This window comes from Cyprinus carpio, chromosome A7, assembly GCF_018340385.1.
Source record: "Cyprinus carpio isolate SPL01 chromosome A7, ASM1834038v1, whole genome shotgun sequence".
Taxonomy (NCBI): domain Eukaryota; kingdom Metazoa; phylum Chordata; class Actinopteri; order Cypriniformes; family Cyprinidae; genus Cyprinus; species Cyprinus carpio.
The window spans coordinates 658,655-681,920 of NC_056578.1; the positions used below are offsets into that span (position 1 = coordinate 658,655).

Below are 23,266 nucleotides of genomic sequence, written 5' to 3' on the forward strand. Positions count from 1 at the left end.
CTGTGAAAGAGAGACGCTGCTTTAATGCCTTTTCATAACAGGATCAAACCTAATGAAACTAGAAACTAGTGTTGCTTTCGTCAACCAAAAATTATGACGAAATATCGTCGTCAGCGAACCTTTATCACGCGACGAAAACAAGACTAGATGCAACGTAAATGCTGGTCATGTGACGATGACTATAATTAAATGTTTAATGCAATATTGTTGACGAATAAAAACGAGACTAAATGTGGTTTACAAAATAAAAACTATGCTAAAATGTCTCTTCATTTTCATTGACCAAAAAGAGACAAAACAAAATGTTTTAACGTTATTTCATCTCGTTTAGTCGTTATTATTATTATTTTGCAGTATTTCTGTTTCCTGTGTCTCACTGTGCACACGCGACCGACGTCACTTCCTCAAGTCCCACTCACGGCATTGTTTCAGGGGGGCAGGTTTTCATATTTTATTGAAGCATCCCTGGGCGCCGCCATTGGCTAGCGGACCCCCACCTGCTGTTAGCATCCATTGACTCCCATACATTTTGGCGTCACTTTGACAGCGAATAACTTTTACATCTGAGGCGTTTAAAGACTCAATTTGTCCATTCATTATTTCTAAAGAAACACGAAAATGTATAAAAGGCCCCATTACCTTGTATCTTACGTTATGGCCCCGTAGAAGCAGTTTTTGTAAAAATAGGCTAACGATTAAGTCATAACCTGCGACTCTCTGTCGCACAGTAGAGAAATTACCCTATGGACAGGACGAGAAGCTTGCAGGCAATCTTTTACTGTCTATGAGGCTATCGGGGGGACGTGGAGGCATGAAGTCAAGGGAGAAGCCCATAGAGAGTCCAGAAAAGACACGGGACAAAATTATTCAACAACGTCTGCAAATTTGGTGGGTGATTCAGATTTCTTTGGCACAGCGATTAGAAGACTTACAATTGTCAGACAGGTTGCTCACGTGACATTTACGTCATCAAGCTGAGTTTGAGTCTGCGCAGTACGCTCGACCCCCAGGAAGTGCGTGTGCTTCTAATTGACTTCACTTGTCTCCGTTGAATCCAACGGGGGCGCTGTGTCTACTCTTTCTTTACTCCCTGAGATGTCTATGCATTATTTAGAAGACGACAACAAAACAGTAGGCTTTTTTGAGATGCGCCTTGCCTCGCCTGAAATGTCGGCGGCGGCTTGGCTGCAGGTAAGGGGAGGGGTCAAAAAAGACCTTTGAAGTTGGACACTTCCTGAATCTCGCTGTGTTTTGTCACCTGCAAACGTCAACAATGGAGGAGATCGTGTTCGCGTTTTTTATCGCAGACGCAGTGAATGTAATCGAAATACCACTGTTTTGTCATCATGTGCATCAATTCCTTTGTTCTGCTGAACACAAAGGAGGAAATTTAGAAGAATGTTTGCAAACAAGCAGGTTTCTGCCACCATTTCACATCCACAGTATTTTTCCATACTATGCAAGTCAAAGCTATTTTGTAGCAAACATTCTTCAGAATTTCTTCCCTTGTTTTAAGCCAGACCCGGACACTTCTCACATGAAACCACACAAAGATGAGGCATAATGGCTAAACAGTCCATTTAGATATGTATGTGTGCATGTATATTTTAATGGATTGATTTATTAATCAAACATACAATAGAATAAAGTGAAAATTACAACAAGGAAGAATTCTAATTAAGAGAAAAATTAAATTAAATAAACGCATGTCCTTATTCTTAACTTCACTAGGCGTGTTTTGTTTTTGTTTAGTTCGCATGTAAATATAAATAAATAAATGGGTAATCTAATTCTTAGAATAAAAATAGAAAATGTATCAGTTGACATTCTCAGCAAATTAGCATGAAGCTGTGTCGTCAGTCAGTCGTTTCCCATCATGCTTTTGAATAGCGCAGTCGGTGGAGAGCAACTGCGCTTGAATGCTCAATCCGACACAGCCCGCCTCGCCGTCGCGAGAGTTTTTTGACATCAGGCACACGTGGCAAAAAAAGGCTCTCTATAATGCAAAAATACACGAGCCCACATCCCAAGACAACATCGTCATTACTACTCTTTCCCACCTTTATAAGGAGCAGGCGTGACTCCATAAAAATTCTGGTGAGTGAAAAACTCCAAGAAAATGTGATGGAAACGCATTGAAAATTGAAGGGGGCTAAAGAAAACGGTGGACTTTGTATGCAGTGAAGTTAAAGAAGCACAGCAGAGAGTTAAGAATGTTGATGGCCGCCTTAAGGAGGAAGAAAAAAAAGTGGCGGCGCTCCAAACTCACGTGTGTGAACTGGAGACTTACTCAAGAAGGTGGATGAGAAGGTCTATGGAGTGGGCCGAAAATACTGTAGAAAACGTGAAGGAAAAGGTTACAGAGCTTTGCCGAAATATTCTACCAGATGACAAACTGACGCCAGAGATCGACGTTGCCCATCGCATTGGGAAACTAAACTCCAGCCAGCTCTCTCTGCCGAGAGCGATCATCATCAGATTCTCCCAGAGATCCTACAGAGATGCTGTAGTGGAAAGCGGCAAAAAAATCCCCCCGTCATGCGTGATAACAAACTCCGCTTTGTTGAGATCTCCCGCAACCTGTCAAGGAGGCTAGGATGAAGATGTGGCCTTTGGTGAATAAGGCGCGTAGTGAAGGTAAATCTGCTTACTTCGTTGCAGCACAGGCTTTTGTCAATGGGAAGGAAATCACTTCGTTGGAGCACGGGCTATCTGAATATCGGAAACTGACATTGGCCCGAAATCCCCGGAATAATGTAGGCTACATGAGACGACCTCTTAGATCCCCATTTCTTGGGGTAAAATATTATTTCATTTTTTGACACATAACCCTAAGTGGTTTTCCAGGCTCTTATTTTGTGTTTTTTTTTTTTTTTACTACCTTGTTCTGAAGCCTGATCCTTAGTTTTAATTCTTGAAGATCGTTTATGTGGGATGTAGCCTAATATGTTCCCTGGAAGATCATACTTACTGAACAACAATTTAAAAGACTTTTATTTTTTGATAAACACGTTGATCTTCTTTCTTTTCTATGGGATGCAAAAAATATGGTCTTAAATTTCCACCACTTAATATTTTTTTATTTTAAGGTGCATTTGGTGCTCAGTATATCTTTGTTAATTGTTCTGTTGTAATTAAGCCATAGTAATATAAGTCTTTTATTTTCTTGAGAATTTGATTGTCTATAGTTTCTTTAAACGCCAGGGGGTTAAGAAATATAACTAAACGTAAAGCGTTATTTTTATTTGTTAAACAGACTCCTGAAACACGGAATTTTCGTTTTGTCAGGAATCTCACTCAAACTCTAAGGATGAGAATTTTTGGAGATCCTCAGTGGGGGAACGATTTATGGTTTTCTCACTGTTCAGAAAGATCAGCTGGAGTCTTAACTTTGAAGCATAAATATAGTGGTGACATTTTTAAACACAGATACAGATCCAAAGGGCATTTTTATCTGCCAAGTGGTTGATTATAACAAAATTGTCTTAATCATATTCAACATTTACGGGTACAATTCTAGTTTAGAAAACATCCAGTTATTTGCTAATATAGAAAACAGACTCAAGTATTGGCTAAACAAATTTCCAAATTCTCACATTTTACTTGGAGGAGACTTTAATATTACTCTAAATTCTGAAATTGACAGATGGCCACCTACACTTGATAATAATAGAAATGCATATTTTAAGCTTTTTATGGACAGATATGATTTAATTGACATATGGAGAGTTAAATTCCCAGATGAAGTTTCGTTCACCTGGAGTAACAAAGACAACACTAGACTTTTGGTTAGTTTCAAAAAGTATTAAAGAGCAGGATATCTCAGTTAACATTCTTCCCTGTCCTTTAAGCAATCATAAAGCAGTATTCATTTCTATTAAATTATTTTCAGATAATGATTACAAAGCCAATTACTGGAAACTTAATAACTCTCTTCTTAAAGTGGAGGAGGTTAATCAGAAAATCCCACAGTTTGATTAAAACATTTTTTCAATACAAAGCTGTGGTGGAAAATTCTTTTAGCCTTAATTGGGAGTTATTTAAATATGAATCAGCAAAATATCCTTTAGGAAGCTTTGGTAGGCAAACTTGCTAAAATTAGAAAATTGGAAGAACAGAGAGTTTGATCACAGGCATCTCGGTAAAAAAGAAAAAAAAAGAAACGACACCTTAACAGAGGAAGAAAAAAATAGAAATGCTTAATTTACAAGAGAGCCTGGATAATATATATAAAAAGAAGGCAGAAGGAGCTTTTATAAGGTCTCGAAACGGTGGTTAGAAGAAGGGGAACAAAATTCAGCATACTTCTTCAAACTGGAGAAGTATGACACAAAAATGAATACTATTAATGAATTAAAAATTGTCAACTCTACAAGTGATGATCAACGTGTAATATCTGATTTTTGTTCCTCCATTTATAAAAAGCTATATACCTCAGAATATGCTGACAATAATTCTTCGCTATGCCATTAATTCTTTACATAATACCTCCTAAAGAGCTCGACAAACTCAGAAAGGGATTTTCTGTGACCTCGGACCCGTTATCCCTGGGCTGAAGTCACTCAGTGTTTAGAACTGTTAACAAAGACACTACAAGTCACCTGGGACAGATGGCCAAAATCATCTGAGTTTTATAAATTGTTTTCTCAGCAGATGGCGCCCTTCTTACTACAGGTATTTAATGAAAGTATAAAAGCCAAAACCTTACCATTGAGTATGACTCAAGGTTTGATTACTTTACTCCCTAAACCATGCCCAAAGATTTGCTATATATTGATAATTGGCGTCCAATTAGCCTATTACACAATGATTATAAAATTTTGGCCTTAATAGTATTTGCTAGAAGAATAAAAAAAAGTATTAGATTCTATAATTGATGGAACGCAATCAGGTTTTATGCCTAAGAGGCATATCTCCAACAACATTAGGTTAGTCTTAGATTTAATTGACTATTCATATTTATTTTCATGATGACAGCTTCATATTTTTACTTAGACTTTTTTAAAGCTTTTGATACAGTCGAACATAATTTTCTTTATCTTTCACTTAAGAAGTTTGCTTTGGGGGCATTTCTTTTGTGATGCAATCCAAACTTTCTATAGTAATGCAAGTGGCTCAATTAAGCTTAAAAATGGTCCTCACCCAGATTTGAAATCAGACGAGGAATTCGACAGGATGCCCTATTTCTCCCTATCTTTTTTACTCTTGCAGCCCAACTTTTGTGTGAGCATATTAAAAATAGTAATTTGCAGGGCATTTCCATTGCTGAGAAAACAGTTATTATTAGTCAGCTGGCAGATGATACACCTCTGTTTTTAAAATACAGCGCCCAGGTTCCTCTTGCTATTGACATAATAGAAGCTTTCAGTAAAGCCTCTGGTCTCTCCGCTTTAAACCTGTTAAAAAATGTGAATTGCTGCCTCTTAAAGACTGTAATGTTGAGTTAATTGCTAATATTCCTGTAAAAAGCTCTGTTAATTACTTAGGTATTATGATGAATAAAAAAGAACCCCAAAGATGCAAGAATAACCCTTACTCCCATTGTTTTTGAAAAAATGAAGAAGAAATTTTAACCTGTGGCTATTACGCTGATTTATCTTTGAAAGGCAGGATTTTACTCTCGAAGGCAGAAGGAATATCAAGGGTAAACATACGCTGCTCGTATCTTTATGTATAGATCAACCCATGTGTAAAAACATAGATAAAATCCTTAATGATTTTGTATGGAAAAAACGTCGTAATCATTATCTGAAAAAGTCTGTGTTGTAATGAATGAGTACAGTAAAGGTGGCCTTAGTTTTTCTAGACTTTTCTATTTAAAATTACACTTTCAAGATTAATTGGATTTGAGGGGTATTTTAGAGTGCCCCAACCAATCTGTGGAATTTTATTCCCCATTATGTCTTTCTTCAGTTGCGGTCTCCAGTTCTTGTCCCGTGGTATGCACTTATAATATTGAAAAAAAAAAATTCCTGTTAAACTGTCTGTCGTTTCCATAACAAATGCTGCTACTGGCTTGGTCTCTAATTTCCAAGCACACAACTGCACTCCCTCATAGATTTTATATTTGGAACAAACAGATATATATTTGTACAAAAACAAATCCCTGTTCTTTCAAAAGTGTTATGACAATAATATTTCTCTTGTAAATCAATTATTCAATCATATGTGGTCAACTTTATAACTACACGAATTTATTCATCACTTTGGTATCTCCCTATTTCACAAAGAAGAACTTCTCTATCGTCTTCGATGCAATACCTTCAGCTGCCATCTCACTTTTTAAAGGTGCTAATCGTCTGTTGATTCCCTGGTGGATGTGAAGGAAACACAACTGTTGGGAATATCTGTTTTTCACTGCAACCTAAAAGCAAGAATAAGGCAGTTCGTCAACTTTTTCAACAGATACTAGGAATACTCCCACTGCTGTATATTATTGATCCTCATTTGTTGGAGATATTTGTTGGGAAAAAGTTTGGCTTTTTGCCACACAAGTTTTTTTTTTTTTTTTAACCAACAAAGTCAAAGAGATCTCATTCAAAATGCTTCACAACAGGTTCTACCCCACTAACTATTACCTGAAAAAAAATGAAAAAAGACTTGGATATCAGCTGTACTTTCTGTGAAGAGCTAAACGAAACACTGGTGCATTTATTTTGGTCTTGCCCACATACCAAGAAACTTTGGAGCAAAATATCTCAAAATTTATTGTTGTCCATATTTACCCTCAATTTGCATTGCGGTGGGAAAATGTTTTTGTTTGGTTTTACTCAACATGAAAAAAGTCTATGTTCAGAGTATTATGTGCTAAATTAAATTATTTTATTATCCAAATTTTATTTGCACAAGTCAAATTCTTAAAAAGAAACCAAGCTTTGCTGGAACTTGCTGCTAATATTAAGCACTATGTTCTCTCAATATCTGAGTGTACAAACAAAAAAGCTGTTAGATCATATGACCTCTGTGAGCTTTACGAGATATTTTTTTTTTTCCTTCTTTGCCTTTGTTTTCATTATACTTTGTTTTTGATAACCCCTTGACCTCCCTGGCTTATTTGTATTTTGTCCATAGACTTTATTGATGTACAGAAGATGTTTGTTTCCTGCTGTATGTCCTTTCTAAATGGCATGCAAAAAAAAATAATAATAATAATAAATAAATAAAAAAATAATAATAAAAAACGTAACTCGGACACTTTTCTAAATGGCATGCATCTCGCGGTGATCACCGGTGATCGGTTCTGCAGATTTTGTTCATCTCAAACAAGCCTATTGATTATTCACTTAAAACTCCACCCACGGGAACGAAGTTTTTCACGGAACCGAATTTTACACAAGAGCGGTGAGAAGAAGTCATTGCCAGTACAAGTCTTGGATATGAATGAGTTGATGAATTAATAATTTCTTTATGTAGAAACTTAAAACAATCTTAAACTATTGGCTGTAGTACGCATCAAACACAAGACAAACTTTAAGCAAATAGTGTATAATTAATATCTAAATGAATTCTAATTATATTTTATACAATAAAAAGAAAACGTTACCTCAAATAAGAAAAGCCATGGACCAAACTATGCAAACATTTTTTTGTTTAAAAAAAAAAAAACAAAAAAAAAACGTTTTCCGTCCAAAAAGCACCTGATGGAGTTTGCAACTTCACATTAACTGCTTCTGTTTTCACACAAACGCCGACACAGAGTGCATGTGCGGCTAGAATCGCCCTGAAAACTCGTGCATGTTCGGATGCGGAGCTATGCGGAAGTTACAAAATAAATGCCGGCACTCCGAACGTGAATAGATCTGCGCGCACTCAGACCGAAATCCCCAGGCAAAAACAACTGCGATGACCACAAGAGAGATGCGGACGCGTCGAGTATAAATCAGCCTTGGACCGAGCGGCAACTCACGTCTCTCTCGTGAACAATAAGGAAGTGATAAAAACTGCAATTCATATAGAACTGTCCGCCCATGAGGCTGGCTGCAAAAGGGAAGTCAGTCCCATAGACTCACATGTAAAATGCCGAACTTTACAGCAGAAAAAGAACATGTTTACAGCATGGTTCAAAACAAATGATTTTGGTCTATATGCTAATTTTGCACTTGTTGTGACAACTGTGAGGGGGGTGTGAATTTTTTTTATAACTATCCGTGTAAAGTATCATAAGCCTTACAAGTTCTGCATATTAAGGGCGGTGGCCCACTGAGTGACAGGTGGATGCCGCGTGCTGACCAATTCGTTTCGCGCTAGGGTGGGAGTGGGCTTCAGGCACCAGCCCGCCGCCTTTTGCCCATTTTCGATTACCGGGAGAGGTCGCGACGGTGTGACGCGCTGCCAAGATGGCGACAGCCCGCTCGGCACACTTTGAGCTCAAAAACCGCTATTGAGGAGTTATGGGTGACCGTCACGCGACATACGTCCATATTTTCTTAAAGTCTAGGCCTTGACCAGAGAGAAAGGGACCGATGGCAGCCAGCTGGGTTTCGTCTTTGGAGAGGAAATTAGCAGATTATTATTATTATTTATTATTTGATTATTATTAGTTATTTATTATTTTATTAACTTGATTTGTGTGTACTTCTAAACATGTTTGGTTGGTAAAATAAATGTAAATTCAAATCAGAGAGTCTTCCGTGTTCTGGAATGGAGGTATTCGTTGAGTCTATAACGGTAAAACAATAATATAATCAGATAACCTTGTTTTGAAATGGGTTTGGCTAAGGAAGAAAATTTTGGTTTCTGCGTCCTATACTTCTAGGTACTTGTACTGTTATGGCCTGGGTGATAGAATTGCATTACTAAGACGAGACTAAAATACCAATTTCATTGACAAAAACTAGACTAAATGTCATCAGTTTTCGTCGTACTAAACTAGTCTAGGACTAAAAAAAAGAGTATGACTAAAAACGAAATAAAATGAATAATAAAAAACTAAATGACAGCTTCACACAAAGACTAGACTAAAACTAAATCAAAACAGGCCAGCCAAAAACAACACTACTAGGAATCCAAAATAAACCACAACCAAACACTACACGCACCGAGAAGAAGAATGAAACATAGAGTTTGCTCCATTTCTGAGGAAGAATAAGAAAGTAAAACATTTAATTAAAAAAGAACAATTCACATTCATTCAGACAGCAATATAACATCTCAAAGTCTAATTCTAGTTAAAGAATGAAGATGTGAGTTGTTCTTACTTTAGAGGTGGTGTGTTTCTGTTCTGAGTCTGATGTTTCTGTCTGCAGCTTCAAACTATGTGATTATTATATCTGCTCTCATCCCTCACTCAACACGTCCACTTCATTAGTTTACTCTTAAACAGAAGCCCTTTCATTGTTCTTCCTCATTCACATGTATTTCCTTTTGTTGTTTGTCCATCATCTGCATCCCCATTTGCATTTTTGTTTTCCATTTTCTTTCAGTTTTGATATTGTCAGAGACCAACAACATGTTTCTGTATCCCAAAGAAGTATTGTCTTTCCACAGCAGCTTTCACAGGAACAACCACCTCAACATTTACATTTTTGTTTTCCATTTTCTTTCAGTTCTGATATTGTCAGAGACCAACAACATGTTTCTGCATCCCAAACGAAACATTTTCACACAATTTGAACATATTTTGTGTCACCATTAGCACAGTATCTGTCGTGTCATGAAAAACAACACAAACAAAAACATACAAATAAAAAACATAGCCTCAGAGAACATCCACATTATTTCACTATGCAACACTATACTAATGCCAACTTATATAACAGTAAATTTCATTCGGAGGCACTGTCTTCATACAGTAGAATGCCAACTTAGATAACAGTAAATTTCATTCACTGGTGTTACAATTCATGCTTGCATTTGATTTAAATGTTACTTTAACCTCTTTCTCTCATTTACCTCATCCTCTTTAATCTTTCTCTCTCTGCTATTTATTATTTTTTTTTTTTTCACTGATCTACATGCATATGACTAGACATGGGGTCAAGCCAGATAAAAGGTTCCTTTTTAATACTTAAATTCATGTTCAAATTCACCATTTTTACTCTGAAACAGCAGCAGAAGCTACATAATATAGCAGTGAGCAGGTGAGCGTTAATATATTGACATATGAGGTACAAAAGCAGGAAACTAATCTAAAAATAGAAAAGAAGGAACTGGTAAATTCTGATGCAGATGCATTTACATCAGCAATCAGTGTTGACATGAGTCTTTTCCTGCAGCTCTACTCCGTTTTTCCCTTGTCCCAGCTCTACTTGACTCATGAATATTAATTGTTAGCCTATATGAGCCCAGCAACCATTTGACGTCAGAGAGACGTTCAGATCATGTCTGTATAAACGTCCGTTAGCTCAGAACCACTTTTGGGAAGTCTTCTGGATGTGCAAAACTGGCTTCAATATCTGACTGAGACCCTATTTTTACGTCCGTGGAAGTGCAGAACTTCACAGAGGCAAGAACATAAATGTTCTAAAGTAGTGGCAGTGTTATGAGATATGTGTTTGAGCATATATTCAACAACTGGTTTTGTGTTTAACATTTTGAGCCTCATGGCTGAGCATAGGGTGTGCCGATAGATAATAGTATCGTGTCATATCACCTGTTGCCTTTGAAGATAGCAAAACGATTATTATTATTACTATTATCCATCAAAAATACACTACAACGTGGCACAGCTGGTATAAACACAAGCATTAACTATACTGGCTGCAATCAGCTCGTGGCCTTGTCAGAGCTGTGACGTGCCACATACATGTGCAGTGTAAATAAGGGCTAAGAGATTTATTCATCATACAGTTTACATAGCTTCACTGATTATAAAGGGAGTGTTTTTGCACCGACTGAGCTTGACTGACTGCTGAGTACAGCAGAGGAAGGAATTGCGCACTGGGTTTGCTTGAGTCATTCAAACTTAATAAATCATACGGGCACAAAACTTGTTACAAGAGCTATATCCACTATTACGAACAACAAAGTAATATTTGACAAGTTTTGTCTTTCAGATTATGAAACTGATCAAACACAAATCTCAAGATACTCTGGGAGGTCTTTCTCAGAGCAGAGTAACAGGTCCTCTGCACATGAATCAAGACGTACAGGGCCTCGTAGGGAAACAGACTTAAGATTCCAATGGATACAGCAAGTTAAGTACTTAAGTTGGAACTGGTATCAAAAGCACAAGTATTTGAATTGAACAGGACATATAGCATTAGCAGATTTAACTTACACATCTGTTTAAGGATAGCAATAGCATCAATTCCAGCACAATAGCATAATTTTGATTTCAGAGTTTCAGAAAAAAGTTTTGTCTAAATTGGTGGAAATCCACATGGAGGTCAGAAGGCTGGGAAGAAGTGAGCCTCCCCTTCCATCCACCCACAGAGAGCAGCTGGAGACGATGGAGGACTTTGAGAGAGAGGAGGAACGCCTCAAGAAGAGGCTAGCCTTTGAGTCCCTGGTATGATTTGCAAGACACACTCTGGAAGTGATGTAATTTTATGCTCTGTTTTATTTATCAATGTTCTTCTGTCGTATATCAGTGAAGCGTGTTATTATCTGATGTTTTCTAACATGACAGGAATATTACCCCCTATCTTTAAAGGTGTTTCAGCTTGCAAGAATTGGAGGGAAAGATGTAAGGGATTGTGTCCATAGAATTCTTGACAGGTATTTTCAACAGTATCCCTACATTTAGAACTTGCCAAACATGTTAGTACAAAATACTAAGGAAGTCACTAAGGACCAGCAACTGTTTGGTTACCCACATTCTTCAAAATAACTTTCATGTTCAACAGAAGAAATAAACTCATTTAGGTTTAAAACAACTTGAGAGAGGGAAAATGATGAGTGGATGATCTTTTTTTTTTGGGGGGGGGTTAACTATCCCTTTAATGTTGACAAAACACAAAACATCTGAAGATCTGAAGAACTTTAATACAGTTGTTTTAATAAGAATCAAGTGTTACACAGTGAAGTGTATATAATGCTTTATATTTCTTCATTCAATTTATTGAATGCTACTGCTAAATAGCTAATTTGTTTTATTCGTATATTATGTGTATTTTTAATGTGTATCTTTGTTCTTATTTTTTAATAACAAAGATAACATAATGACAAAGTTTTTATTTTCACCCATTTTGGCCTTAATGTCTGACATTTTTTATTATTTATTTATTTTATATTGTGTTACCTTGTAAGGCTTTGATTTTAAAATAGGGAAATTAGTTTGGCTGTACTGCTCAGACAACTTGCAAAAAAGTAAAACCAACATGACAAAGAATCATGATAAAATCGTAATTGTGATTTTCCTGAAACATTATTTTGATATTATATTTTTGCCATATCGCCCACCCCACATGCAATTTAATCCTCAGAAGAAAAAAAAACAAAAATAGTTTGTCTTGGCAATCTTTCATCAAAATCTGAACATTTGCTTCTGCTCTGGAATGAAATTTCTTCTATGATGATGTCAGTGTGATTGGGCAGAATATCCTTAACCACGTCCCTCCAACCGTTAGTTTGCTATGAGTGAGATGGAGAGGAGGAACACTACAATAAAACCATCCCTGCTATTTAATACTCTGTTTCAGTTGGAAATATGTCACTATACTGAAATGAAGTCAGCAGCGAATTCCAGTTCACACAAACTTTAATTATCTGAAATTAAATCATGAGACTGCATAGAAACCTGTGGAAAGTTAAAGAGGATGGGAATGTCATTGGAGCTATCAAATGGTCACCTCCCAGAGGTTTGTTTAATCGATTTCAGAAAACTACAGTGTCCAAAACCACATCTCTTGAGTCCACTCTTAGCACACTCACCCATGCTACAGCTTCATAACAAAACACACAATTCATTTTTAATTGGTGCATTTGTTTCTTTAGGCTCTTTACCAACTGGTTGATGTCAAAATTCAACATGAAGGGGAAGGGAAAGAAGCAGAAACTATATAGAAATTATATACCATGCACAGGACAGACACAAAAATGTGAATATGAACAAGGCAAGAGAACAGACAAGGCAAAACTAGACTAAGGCTAGGACTTGGAAACAGAACAATGGTTCCACAGAGCAGCCGCACTAAGACAGCAACAACACTAACAATACTCCACAACCAGAAAGAGGAAGGCTATGGCTTATAAGGAGTGTCTGATGGGTTAAACCTGTGTGTGATCAGTGCAATGGATGATGGGTAATGTAGCCAGGGGTGTAGTGTGATGGCACTGTATGTAAACTGTAAAAGAGTCCTAGTGGTGATGAATGACCTCCGGTGGTTACTGAAAGGAAGCTCATGGGCAGGATTCGTGACAGTTACAGTCGCTGCACTTGCTCAGCTGCATTTGTTATGTGGCATGAGGCAAAACTTGCTCTCACATTTCATTTTGAGGAATAAGGAGCTGACTGTTCAGTTTATTAAACTGAGGGGTGAAAACTGTGATTTATTCATCAGCGGCAGATATTAGACCAGTGTGGCTTAAAGGTAACTCATTTGTAATATCTCCATTTAGTACATAAGGTTACAGTTAAAATACTCCTCACCCTATAGAAATCACACAAAAATAAATAAAAGCAATAAATGGAGCAACACTCTTTCACTTTGTTGTGTTTTTGTAGTGCTGTCCTACCACCTTTGTCTGATCAATTTTTAATTTGTTCATCCAAATAAACAATTTCTGGGGGATGTTGTGCGTTTGTCCTGCTGTGCCAGATTTACTTAGCTTTGTAAACATGTTTCTCCTGTTTTAGAATGATTCTGGAAAAAATGGTAGATATTTAAATTGCACATAATTGTTGCTTAGATAAAATCAATATTAAACAGTTGAACCAAAAAAAAAATAATAATAATAATAATAATAATTCTGGCTCCATCTTTGTATGTAAAAGTCGGTCAGAAATGTCTCACTCGAAAGTCTCACTGAAATACAATAACACGCACAGTTTATCCTCCTGTTTCATATCAGAGATGTAAATATTGTCCAGCCTGAATGTCTAAATGAGGTGAAGACATAAGCAAATGAGGATGTGTATAAATGCAAACATATTCATGTTTTATAAACAAAGAAACCATAAACACCTGGGGCCTGATGTATAAACGTTGCGTACGCACAAAATGGGCATAGAAACATTTTTCACGCACATATCGGGATTTATAAAAAATAAACTTGGCGTAAATATTAACGCACCGTACGGACATTCTAGACCATGCGTACGCACTTCTTTTTCCTGGAGTGAGAAAAGTAATTAAGCAAACAGCGATTTTAAACTCTGTTTTCATGTCGATATACACATTTAAAACTCCACTCGCATTAATGGATATAAACACTAAAATTATATAATTTTACAAAAAAACTTAATTACATATTTTTTTAACAATAGGCTAAAAAAAAATTCCTGTGGTATGTTGTTTTAACGACAGCGAGGAGTAATAATTCATCTTTAAACTAAACTACAGATCACGTTATGAGAAATATTGTAGTGCGAACAATGATCAATGATGCCCACTTATTTCGATATTATGATGGACACTGCAGGATTCAGTGGTCGAACAGTCCATTGTCCGGTATAGGACCAATGATAATAGCTTTCTGTACAACCGCCGCTGCACGGAGGTGTTGATGACGTGTGAAGGCATCTCCACAACATAATGAAAAATACCACTATGTTTGAAGGATATAACTAGGAGAAAACGGTAAGATTTTTACCTTTCCTTTTTAAAATACTTTGTCAGTGACAAGCCAAATCAGACAATTGTGTTTACACTGCAATAAATATGGACTTATCTGTTTCCACTAAAAAAAGCTAAACGATGTTCATCAGCAAAACTGCATACATTTAATTTGATTTTTTTAAAACAATTGAAATACTATTTGGCCAGTGGAAAAGAATGAGATCAACTCTATTCTATATGATGAAAACAACTTTAAACCATCTTGTGTTTATGGATATTTTCATATATATTATTAACATAACAAGGATACTGGATAATTTTTTAGCAATAAAAATTAATGTGTATGGCACAAATGGCGTTATAGTCCCCATCTCATATTTCTTTAATGTCTCAGTGTTAAAACATAGTGTCACGTGCATGAGAAATATGCATGGAAATGACATGCAGATGAGGTTATATGCATAGTAAAACAAGGCGTTGTAAGCTCCATATATGGTGATTTCGGGGTCGGAGTCAGGGTGGAGATGCACGCACGCACAATCTTCCCCTGACTGGGATTTACTGTATAAAGGGATTTTTTCACAGGTTCTGGCATACGAATGGTTTAATAAATCTGAAAACTTTTGTGCGTACGCAAATTCTGCCTTATGTGCGTACGCACACTTTAAGGATTAAATCTACGCAAAGTTTTATAAATGAGGCCCCAGGAGAATGAAACAAAACAAAATAAGAATTTTCACAAAGAGAAGACCTCTAAAAAGTAACAACGATTCAACTCAAAAGAAGAAATAACCTTTCTCTTCAATTTGTCTTCTCTAATACTCTAAATCCATCTCTTGACATAATCTCGCTCAAGAATCACACTCATTCCTTCATCTCACACGTTTCTTTCTCTTTGTCTGAAGCTCCTCAAACGGAGGGTTTTTAAAGGCTCTCAGTAACCAGTATCACCTGTCTTCACTAATTAACTCAACCACCATTAATCACCTCAGTAGTTGAGTGTTCGTTTCAGCACCAGATAAAATAAAATGTGACCCATTTAAGCAGCTGTTTAGTTGCGAATGTTAAAATACTGTATATATTATAAATGTTAATGTGTACATAATTGTTTGATTAAAATCCCTATTCCTGTTGACAGATACTGACTGACAGATGTTAATATTCAAATAAGTGGAAAGAGATGGACAAATACACACAAACAAACAGAGGAAGTGAAATATGAAAATTAACTTTAGAGCAATAACTGACTGATGAGAGCAGATATAATCATCACATAGTTTGAAGCTGCAGACAGAAACATCAGACTCAGGACAGAAACACACAAGCTCTAAAGTAAGAACAACTCACATCTTTATTCTTTAAGAAAATTAGATTTTTGATATCTTAATATTGTCTTTATGACTGTTAATCATGTAATGCTGTTATTTTTTTTTTTTTTTTTTATTCATTACTTGATCATGTTTTGCTCAGAAATGGAGCAAGCTCTATATTTCATTCTTCTTCTCGTTGGTGAGTGTTTGTGGTTTTATTTCTGGTTTCTAGTTTCATTAGGTTTGATCCTGTTATGAAAAGCATTAAAGCAGCGTCTCTCTTTCACAGCTCTCTGCTCCGTATCTGAATGTGTTCAGCGTCAGTATCACTTTATAAATCAGAAGAAGACCTGGACTGAAGCTCAGAGATACTGCAGAGAGAAATACACAGATCTGGCCACCGCTGACAACATGAACAACATGAACGAGCTGAAGAATTATAAGGAACGTGTCTGGATTGGGCTGCAGAAGACGGATCGTGATGAATGGCGGTGGCCTTCAGGTGAACCTGTGCTCTATCTGAACTGGGCGATGTAGTGATACACGACCTTTCATCTGCAACAACAGTAAGTGCAGCTATTTAAACTGACAAAAAACCCTTCATAAATGGACAAAATACCAAATCTGAGTAATTTTTTATTTGATCATGGATATACACGAGACTGTGGATATTTGTCACACTTTTATCGGTCATTCAATTTCTGTATAGACACACCAACCCCCCCCCCCCAAAAAAAATAAATAAAATAAAAATAAATAATAATTAAAAAAAAACTTTGTGTCAGAAGTATTCCAGAGAGATATATAAGAAAACAAAATCAATAAATAGAAAAAACATTCAAAATCATTTTCAGTAATCTTGAAAATACTGTGAACATCAATTTATCACCAGCTGTAGAAGCAGCTCAAGTCTTTGAATGATATGTTTCTGATGTTTCCACCGCTGCTCCTGTTCACATCCAAACCATAAAGCAACGTAATAATAATGAACAAACTGATTCATGAATCATTGTCCATTTGTTTTTCTTAAAGCAAACACAGGACTCATCTTTATCAATCAGACGATGAAATGGAGAGACGCTCAGAGTTACTGCAGACAGAATCACACTGATCTGGTCAGAGTGAGAAACCAGGATGAGAATCAACAGATTGAGAAGATCATGAATGACAGTCTGATATCTGAAGCTTGGATCGGTCTGTTCAGAGACTCATGGCAGTGGTCAGATCAGAGTAACTCTTCATTCAGATACTGGAAGTCTGATCAGCCTGATAATTATAGAGGTGAGTGACTGAACCAGGAGCTCAGGGACGATGGATTGACATCTCTTGCACCAACCACCAGTTTCCTTTTGTGTGTCATGAAGGTGAGTAGATCCTCACAAAACACACACAATCCATCATCACCTCCAGATCTCTTAAAGTTCCCGCTACATGTCTGACATGACAAATTCATCCCCAGTGTTTGTTCTGCATGTTGTTTTTGATCAGTCTCTCTCTAGTTTCTGCTTGTGCTTTGTTTGGTTTCCAGATAAACTGATTGTGATCAGAGAGACTCTGACGTGGTCTGGAGCTCTGAGATACTGCAGACAGAATCATGTGGATCTGGTCTCGGTTCATTCAGAAGAGATTCAGCGTCGTGTGATGAACGTGGTTAAACTGGCGTCTACTGCGGAGGTGTGGTTGGGTTTACATAACTACTGCATCATGAACATGTGGCTCTGGGTGAGTGGAGAGACCGTGTGCTATCAGAACTGGGCTCCAGGGAACGGAACGAAACCGGAAAACTGTAAAACTCGAGAAGAGAAAAGGAGCAGTTCAGTCTGGAGGAGATCAGCGCTGGATCAGCCGTCCTGAAACTGACAAACTCAACTTCATCTGCAGCAGATATTAAGAGTGAAGGACACGTGAATTGTTTGTTTTCTTGTTCACTCTTTTTACACTTCATTATTTTTCTCACTTAATTATATGTGATATTTTTTTCTTTGATAGCTTCTGAGTGAATCTGATAATTTGGTTTTAAAAGTGTCAAAGTCTTGCTTAAGTCTCAAAAGAATTATAATGATATAAAAATAAAGTTTTCTAACATCAATGTTTAATATTATTTAACTGTTAAAAACACTTACATGATGTGTTTTAAGAATCTCTCTGTATATCTGGTGGGGATAAATCTCTTTGTTTTGCACTAATCATATATTAGAAATGACTGCTTAATTGTGGTTCTGAGAGCAGCAGCTCTTGAGAGAAATCTTCTTTGTTTCTCAGCAGAATGAAATCTGGTTAGTGATTGAAAAGCAAAAGTAAAAGTTGGGTATAAAATATATTGTGTTTGATCCAAAGAGGAAAGATCAAAACCATGACATAAACACATGATAACAGAAGATCAGCTCAAATAAACTCATCTACAGCCAGTATTCTCGTCTACTCACTATTTCCTGATTTCTTTTAGATGTGACAATGAATTATATGTAACAAACATGTAAACTTTACTTTTGATTGTTGATTTATTAGGCTGATATTTAGGATATATTGTCACTTACAAAACAAGCACATTTCAGCTTCCTATGGCTTCGTCAGTCATGTATCATGATGGTAAGCGAGGTAGACAGTCTTCCCAGCTCTACAGCGCCCCACAATGTTCCAATGTAAATCTGTGGTGAAAAATGGGACTGCAGCGCCCTGCTTCGTTTATTAGACCGAGACGATTTCACAATAAAATATGTTTGGTCTTTTTATACTAAAAAAAAACCTTGGAGGAATTGGTCTTGAGAAGCATTTGTTTTCAACGCATAAGTCATTTGTAGAGAAGATGCATTGCTTACCTTTCAGTATTTTTTATTTATTTATTTTTATGTAGGCCTATTCGTAATCATAATCATGGGATTGTTTTAAATTAAGACAAGATTAACATTATTGTATTGCGGAGTCTCTTTTTTGAATCCCCTTTTTGAAATGCCATCTAATGTATCGTCTTCTTTAATCATTAATTTGTTCAATGCTGGGATCACTAAAATTATGGATTTGATTGATTTAACAAAAGGCCAGTGGTGAACAACACATGTACTTGCTGAAGAACCTAGACTCCAGTTAGAATTGTGGAGGGATTAGTCAGGAATCTTAAGGCATCTTTTCCTCCAAAATTGATTTCTTTTATTACAAATGTTCTACTGAAAGTTTTTTTTTTTTTTTTTCTGACATTTTTTTAAGATTTTAAGATTGTTCTCAAGTCTAGGAATATCTACTGATATTGCAAATCAGACAATTTTGGACAATTGAACACGTGTAAAATCCATTTCTCACAGTATTAGATTTATTTTAGTCCTGTCAAACGTGAGAAATCTGTACATCTTGGCACAAAGAGAAACGAAGTACCAGACACTAAAATCCATTTGCTCACAGTACTTATGTATGCTCATCCTTTATACTTTTTAGGGATCCTGTCAAACGTGAGATAAAATCTCCTAACTGTATAAGCTCACATTCTAACAGCAAGCAAAGAGCAGCATCATATCCATCTAGTACTGCTGTTCAGGGTCTGAGGAAGCTGTGGAATTACTTTAATAGATTTCATTGCATACTACTTATTTAGCTAAATTTAGTATGTATGCTCAATACATTCACATTTTGGAAACAGCACCGCTGGCAACCCAGATAATATTTTAATAACATGCATTAGTACAATGATTATTTAAGAGTTTATATTTAATTCAGGAAATAATATGTTAAATTATGACTCCGAAGTAGCAATGAATGTGGTTAAACTCAGGTGTTAAACTCACTTGAACTTAAACAGTTACAGGAACAAGAGTGAATGAAGTGTAATGAAATATGACTAGAATAATAACACTCACTGTTTGTTTCACGTCAGAGATGCAAATATTGTCCAGCCTGAATATCTAAATCACTGTTTGTGGACATAAGCAAATGGATGAGGATGTGTTTGGCATGGACATTCAAACATGAGGATGTGTTCGTGTTATTCGTAAACAACCAAAAAATATACAGTAAACAGCAGCAGTATGAAACGAAACAAAACTAGACTTTTCACAAAGAAAAGAATTATAAACACACACATAAATATATACATATCATATATATATATATATATAAAAATCATTGCATTCCATCCAGTCACAATCAAGTATTTAGACAGAGAAAAACAGAAACATTTCTTCTGAAACAGAAACAAATGATGTTATTATTATTTCAGCTGGGATAATGAGACTCTTGCCTAACATTATAAATAGACCTCAGGAGAATAAATACACAATATGACCAGAGTCTCATTCTCATTCTTCCTCTTTGTCTTGTCCCACTTTTTTTTTTTTGTCTTGTTTTTTTTTTTTTTTTTTTTCATTCTCAACAATCACACTTATTCCTTCATCTCACACTCTGAAGCCTCAAACAGAGGAGTTTTAAATGCTCTCAGTAACCAATATCACCTGTCTTCACTAATTAACTGAACCTTCATCAATCAGCTCATTAGAGTTATTTGTTTCAGCACCAGATAAAAAGTGGCCCAACAGAAAAATATAAAAATGAATTTCAAATAATGTTATGCTGCCCACCTATAACATTAAAACAGCTTTTTAGTTGTGAACGTTAAAATATAAATAAATAATTTTCAGAATATACATAATGTATGTAATTGTGTTAATTAAGGTCCATATTCACATTTACTAATACTGACTGATCACAAACATCAATATGCAAATTAGGGAAAGTGATGGACAAGTACACAAATATAGAGGAAATGAAATATGAAATGGGGTTTTAGAATAATAAACAAATGAAGTGACATGTTGAATGACGGATGAGAGCAGATATAATAATTGCGTAGTTTGAAGATGCAGACAGAAACATCAGACTCAGAACAGAAACACACCACCTCTACAGGTCCTTCTAAAAAAATTAGCATATTGTGAAAAAGTTCATTATTTACCATAATGTAATGATAAAAATTTAACTTTCATATATTTTAGATTCATTGCACACCAACTGAAATATTTCAGGTCTTTTATTGTTTTAATACTGATGATTTTGGCATACAGCTCACGAAAACCCAAAATTCCTATCTCAAAAAATTAGCATATTTCATCCGACCAATAAAAGAAAAGAGTTTTTAATACAAAAAAGTCAACCTTCAAATAATTATGTTCAGTTATGCACTCAATACTTGGTCGGGAATCCTTTTGCAGAAATGACTGCTTCAATGCGGCGTGGCATGGAGGCAATCAGCCTGTGGCACTGCTGAGGTGTTATGGAGGCCCAGGATGCTTCGATAGCGGCCTTAAGCTCATCCAGAGAGTTGGGTCTTGCGTCTCTCAACTTTCTCTTCACAATATCCCACAGATTCTCTATGGGGTTCAGGTCAGGAGAGTTGGCAGGCCAATTGAGCACAGTAATACCATGGTCAGTAAACCATTTACCAGTGGTTTTGGCACTGTGAGCAGGTGCCAGGTCGTGCTGAAAAACGAAATCTTCATCTCCATAAAGCTTTTCAGCAGATGGAAGCATGAAGTGCTCCAAAATCTCCTGATAGCTAGCTGCATTGACCCTGCCCTTGATAAAACACAGTGGACCAACACCAGCAGCTGACATGGCACCCCAGACCATCACTGACTGTGGGTACTTGACACTGGACTTCAGGCATTTTGGCATTTCCTTCTCCCCAGTCTTCCTCCAGACTCTGGCACCTTGATTTCCGAATGACATGCAAAATTTGCTTTCATCCGAAAAAAGTACTTTGGACCACTGAGCAACAGTCCAGTGCTGCTTCTCTGTAGCCCAGGTCAAGCGCTTCTGCCGCTGTTTCTGGTTCAAAAGCACACGCCTGTGCACGGTGGCTCTGGATGTTTCTACTCCAGACCCAGTCCACTGCTTCCGCAGGTCCCCCAAGGTCTGGAATCGGTCCTTCTCCACAATCTTCCTCAGGGTCCGGTCACCTCTTCTCGTTGTGCAGCGTTTTTTGCCACACTTTTTTCCTTCCCACAGACTTCCCACTGAGCTGCCTTGATACAGCACTCTGGGAACAGCCTATTCGTTCAGAAATTTCTTTCTGTGTCTTACCCTCTCGCTTGAGGGTGTCAGTGATGGCCTTCTGGGTTAACCTCTTACCCATGATTGCGGTTTTGAGTAATAAACCAGGCTGGGAGTTTTTAAAAGCCTCAGGAATCTTTTGCAGGTGTTTAGAGTTAATTAGTTGATTCAGATGTTTAGGTTAATAGCTCGTTTAGAGAACCTTTTCATGATATGCTAATTTTTTGAGATAGGAATTTTGGGTTTTCATGAGCTGTATGCCAAAATCATCAGTATTAAAACAATAAAAGACCTGAAATATTTCAGTTGATGTGCAATGAATCTAAAATATATGAAAGTTTAATTTTTATCATTACATTATGGAAAATAATGAACTTTTTCACAATATGCTAATTTTTTGAGAAGGACCTGTATAACACATGATTCTCAGTTTATCTAGAATCGTGCAGCTCTAGTTTACATGTTTATTGCTGCATATAATAGATATATTATATATAATAGAAGTTTAATTTCATAAAGCACAAGTTGATTTCAAAATGCTTCTACATTTTTTGCATTTTGTGTTTTTCAATAAAATACTATTTTCCCCTATATATTTAGTCTTTGAGGATTTCTTTAAAAAAGTCTAAAAATCTTGTCTCGTTCTAGTGAACCCAGTCTCGTGTCTCGACTTGTGGGATAAGTGTCTTGTCACACCCCTATAAATGTTCATATGGATTAGTTAACTAGCTTATTTATTTGCGGTGTAACAACTTCCTTTGTTTGTTTCTCTCATCCGGCTCTTTGTGTCTGAGTCAAGTGTAAGACTTGTAGAACCTCAGACACTTTGATCTAAGATATGGACAAAACACACAGTGTATTAACATACAGGCATCTGTTTCAACATTTCACTGAGAGAGGATGTGAGAAAAGTCCCTTCTCACCTGTCCTTTTCATTCACTTCTTTCCCTCACCCACCTCCCCTCACTCAGAATGGTCAACAGCATAATATAATGTTCTAAATACATGCAAGTGATATTCACAGTCATGTTTGGAATCATTTGAGTTTTCTCAAGTTGACTGGTATGGTCTCAATCTTACAAGTAGACTAGAAGGTAATACAGATCCTAAAAGTTGCTCACTGTTGAGGGTGTGTCATTTTCCAGTGTCTTTCATGCAAATTACCATCTGTCCCCAAAAACTGTAAACTCTCCACAGCTAGGACTTAATCAATGCAAATTCCAATCGTTAGCTCCTGTCTTGCTTTTGGGAGATATTTGT

The 23,266-nt window shown here is 36.5% G+C and overlaps 1 pseudogene; it reads left to right on the plus strand.

Annotated features, from left to right (window-relative positions):
- The first annotated feature begins 16,381 nt into the window (after positions 1-16,381).
- LOC109046112 lies at positions 16,382-18,159 on the plus strand (annotated as a pseudogene).
- Positions 18,160-23,266: the final 5,107 nt, after the last annotated feature.